General features: G+C 39.3%; 1 pseudogene across 1 annotated transcript; it reads right to left on the bottom strand.

The window, feature by feature from the left end:
* Positions 1-2,400: 2,400 nt before the first annotated feature.
* LOC307050768 (cilium assembly protein DZIP1-like) lies at positions 2,401-4,578 on the bottom strand (annotated as a pseudogene). Its single transcript has one exon. The product of its transcript is annotated as a cilium assembly protein DZIP1-like (transcript).
* Positions 4,579-5,077: the final 499 nt, after the last annotated feature.

Genomic DNA, 5,077 nt, shown 5'->3' with positions numbered 1-5,077 from the left:
CATGGCCGCTGAGCCTGCACGTTCGGAGCCTGTGCTCCGCAACGGGAGAGGCCACAACAGTGAGAGGCCCGCGTAACGCAAAAAAAAAAAAAAAAAGTTTATATAAAGCATTTATGTTTCCACATCCTATTACATTGTTCCTACTGTAAAAATAAAAAAGATAGACTAAAAACATCATATTTTTTCAACACACTGAAGAGCTTTGGATGCAAAGAGCTCTAAAGGAAATAAATTCCAGGGAAAAACAAGCCCTTCCAAGAGGGTCAGCAGTCTAGGGCAGCTAGGAGTGTTGTCAAGTCTGAGCCTGTGCTGGCAGAGAAGCAGGCCTTTCATGGGTGGAGGAAATTTGTTTCTGTCAAGAAAGATCACTCATAGCCTTGGAATTCATAGAATCCCTATATGCAGAACAGAGTTAGTTCTCCCTGCCTACCTGCTAGTTCTCCACAAGGATAGAAATGCATGTTAAAAAACAAAAAAAGGTTACTAACGTTTTAAAGCAATTAGTGATATCAATATGTTGAAGGATTTATAGTATATGTAGAAGTAAAATATATGACAATATTAATAGGAAAGGATTGAAGGGTATATAAAATTATAATATTGAAAGTCTTACATTATTCATGAAGCTGCAAATTGCTAACCACCAGAAATATACTACAAAAATATATAGTTAAAAAGCCAATAAAGAAGGTAAAAGGAGGGCTTCCCTGGTGGCGCAGTCATTGAGAGTCTGCCTGCCAATGCAGGGGACGCAGGTTCATGCCCTGGTCCAGGAAGATCCCACATGCCGCGGAGCGGCTGGGCCCGTGAGCCATGGCCGCTGAGTCTGCATGTCCAGAGCCTGCGCTCCGCAATGGGAGAGGCCACAACAGTGAGAGGCCCGTGTACAGCAAAAAAAAAAAAAAAAAAAAAAAGAAGGTAAAAGGGAATAATAAAAAGTTGATTAAAAGAAGATAGAAAAAGATAAACAAAGAACAGATGGGATAGCCAGATTAAAAAAAAGATAAACAAAGAACAGATGGGATAGCCAGATAACAAGATAGCAGACTTAATTTCAGCCAAATCAGTAATTATTTTAAATATAAATGGACCAAATTCTCCAACTAGAGTGATTTTCATTAGATTGAAAAAGACCTAATTTTTATACTTTTTCTTTTTGTAATGGAGGGCTTTACTTGAAAGGTTGACAAAAGGAAGAAAGATCCAAAATCCAACAAACCATTTAGTTAAAATGTTACTTTTTTGGGAAACAGAGTACATATAGTACCACAAAGTATAAAAAATTCAGAAAACAGTTTATATGAACTTTTTGACTGTTGACAATGTCATTGTTAAGAATAAAACTAACTTCGTTTTGAGGTATTTTAGAATATGGATTGGGCATTTTTAGAAAGTGGAAAATACAGACATATATGAATTCAGTGTTGACTCAATCTCTTCTGTTCATAGTATGATAAATTAACTGACGTTTAAACTGGCTACATTTTATTCATAACATATCCAAGGTAAAGATGATGCCACAGAAAGTTTTTAAAGTATTTAAAATTCTAAAATAAAACAACATGCTTGCAATAGCTCAAAGCTGCATATGTTAAAAGTACTTCTGGGGCTTCCCTGGTGGCGCAGTGGTTGGGAGTCCGCCTGCCGATGCAGGGGACGTGGGTTCGTGCCCCGGTCCAGGAGGATCCCACGTGCTGCGGAGCGGCTGGGCCCGTGAGCCATGGCCCCTGAGCCTGCGCGTCCGGAGCCTGTGCTCCGCAACGGGAGAGGCCACAGCAGTGAGAGGCCCACGTAACGCAAAACAAAAAAAAAAAAAAAAAAAAAAAAAAAAAAGTACTTCTGGAAAATGTAGTTATCTAACATGGGCCTAGCTATATTTTTATAACTCTAAACTTACTTCTATATGAAAAATAAGCAATCTACTCTTAAGATTTCACTGATTCCACTAATTCAATTTTAAGGATACTAACAGAACTTTATAATAAAACACTTCCAACGTGACAACATACATAAGAAAGATATAAGAAAAGGTTTTAATTCAAACCAAAATCTGCTATAAGTTTTTTTTAAATTCACTTAAAAATTAGTTGAAAAAAATACACTTAAACACTAGAGTACTGTTCTGAAGAAAAGCTTTTTATGATTTCAATGACACATTATTTTTAAGCAGCAGCAGTCTTAAACACCTTTATATCCTTCAAAATACTGTTGACAATTTGTTTTTTAATAACAGCATTAGGTGCCACTAAAGGGACTCTTGTTCTTTGAGAGTCAGCTTCCTTGTTATTGTAGGAGATACTGCCAAGCAGGAGCATTAGAGTCATGTACGCAGTACTGAAATACTGTGATCCTGCAATACTGCTGGCGTCTGGAAGGGCCTCCTGATGTGTGGGGTGACAGTTACACATCTGAAGAGTCACTCCAATCAGTCTTGGTTACTAAGCTGCTTTTCAGTGTGCTGGATTCATCCTGAGGTCCTTCTCACTTTGGCCCTTTCAGGTTAGTTGCACCCCAGGCACTTGGCACTTAAGTAGAATTTGACTCATTCTTCACAGGTGGAGGTTCCTTCTGTTCTCTTCCAATTCTTCTCCCCAAAGATTTCTCTTCCTCTAAGGATGATATGTCCCAGTCATCATCATCAACATCTGCACACTTTAGATCTTCTTTTTGTTCTTTTTTGATGAACGCCTCAGCAACATTAAGCCTACCAACTGGCTTATTCACATTTCTGTCATTTGAAACTGTCTTTTCAACTTTTCCAGTTAATGTTTTAATGGAGGTTCCTGTGGGCTTGGGAGAAATATCAGAGTCCTGAAGTTCACTTAGTCCAGTCAGTGTCACTTTTGACAGTGCTCCTTCCAAAGCTACTCTTGTTGCTTTTAGGTGACAGCACAGGAAGTAAGTCTGGCAAGGCATAGGCCTGGATGAGGTCCTCATCATCCAGCTCTTCCTCTGAACTGAAGGGAGGGGTCGCAGTAGTTAAAGACTTTCTGGGAAAATGATCTTCTGTGATATTTTTCTTAACTTTTGGAACAGATGTCCTATCAGTAAAAGTAGGTCTTTGTCTAACCAACTGTCTGCTTTTGGCAGGAAGATGTATTGCTTTGGGTATTTCTCCAGTTGAAAGGGTGTCCACTTGAGAAGCACTGTACCTGTCTGTGGACAGTAGTGTTCTCTTCTCAATTTTACAGGTGACCTGACGTTCAAGGAATTCACGAATTTGCTGAATGTTAGGTACTTGTCATTCCCGCTCATGTCTTGCTGATACTATGGTTCTTAGCACTCTATTCAAGTGGTCACTTGGAATACCACACATATCTGCATTAATCCCCAAGGTTTCCAGTTACTCCACCAAACTCTCCTCCAAGACTGTTCTTATTTCCTTAGCGAGGGAAGGGTTATTCTTCAGTTTTCCTTAAATGTATCTTGTTATTTAATTTCTGTGCATTTTCCTTTCCTTTTTCTTCTTCTGAAAGTTCTTCTGTTGGTTCCAGTATGTGCAGTGAGAATGCCTGTTCATGTGCCATTGTTAGACTTGACTTGGCACAGCATCCAAAGTCTGTGGTGCTGGGGTATTCATAGGTACAGTTGGGGTAGTTGGCTTAGATTCAAAGGTTTGCCAGGTTAAAGGATTCCCTCTGGCTTCACTGACACTGTTTAATGGTTTACTGGTAAACTCTTTAATCTTTTGTCTGAGTGATGATCAGCTCTTTCTGCTCCTGGAGCCTCTTCCCTAGCTCTTCTATCCTTTTCTTGTAGAATACATTACTTGCATTTAGATCATCTATCATTAGGCTTCGAAGTTTCTCTATATGTGACAGGAGCCGGCTCTTCTCTTTCTTGTGTTCTTCATGAAGAGCCTGAACTCAAGCTGTCCACTTGCTTTCCTGACTATCAGGAAGTTGCATCACATTTTGGAAATCCTGGGGTTGCTGAGGACGTTCTTCTTTAAACTCATTTGCATCTTTTAATGTGCCTATGCCTGACTTGATCTGCATGTTGGACTTCTGACAATTGATATTCTAATGCTGAATTCTTAGAAGTTAGTTCTTTAAACTCCATCATAAACATTTCCTTGACTTTTTCCATTTCATCAACTAGTTTCTCCTTTTCTTCTTTCCATCTATCGAATAACTTGAGAAATTCTTCCTCTTTTGTTTTCTACATTTCATATTCCTTAGAGAATCTGACTGCATGGGCATGCTGTGCAGCCTCTAGCTGAGACTTGGTGAGCTCCTTCAACATGTCGGTCTCATTCTGGAGCTTCTCAGTCTATACCCTTGTCTTATACTCTGCAAGATGAGAATCTTCAGGGTGGCAGCACTGAATATGACTTTGTAGAAAAGCTTGGTTCATAAAGAGCTTGTCACAAAAACGGCACTGGTAATACCTGGCTTTGGCCTCAGTCATCAGCTGCTGGGTGGAAATCAACTTTTTCCTGCGTTTACACTCTTCCTTGAGTAACTTGATCTCACTGGCCTGCTTGGTGAGGAGTTTCTTGCTCTGCTCGCACTAGGCCAGGCCCAGGTGCAGCCACTCCTCCAGGTTGTGCAGCTGCGAGGTGAGGAACTCCTGTGAGTGTAAGTCAAGTATAAGTCTCTTCTACTTTTTATAAGAGACTCACTTAAGAACATATATAGATTGAAAGTTAAATGATGGATAATAACATGTAAACTATAAGAAAATTAATGTAACATAAAGGAAAATTAAAATTAAGACCACACTGAGACATGACTATCCATTAGAATGGCTAAAATTAAAAAGATGGACAAAACTATGTGTTGTCAAGAATATGGAGCAACCAAACTCTCATATACTAGTTGTGGGAATGCAGACTGCTACACGCTCATTCAAAAACTGCTTGACAGATATTATAACTAAACATATTCAAGAAAAACTAGTGCATATGCTCTAAGTAAATAAATAAAAAGTACCTTACTAAATGGTTCATAGCAGCAATGAGGTATCACCTCCACCAGTCAGAATGGCTATCATCAAAAAGTCTACAAATAATAAATGCAGGGGAGGGTGTGGAGAAAAGGGAACCCTCCTACACTGCTGGTGGGAATGTAAATTG

Source organism: Hyperoodon ampullatus (genome assembly GCF_949752795.1).
Source record: "Hyperoodon ampullatus genome assembly, chromosome: 3".
NCBI classification, from domain to species: domain Eukaryota; kingdom Metazoa; phylum Chordata; class Mammalia; order Artiodactyla; family Ziphiidae; genus Hyperoodon; species Hyperoodon ampullatus.
Note: the sequence above shows the minus strand (reverse complement) of the source record. Positions and strands in the feature narration are given on the sequence as shown.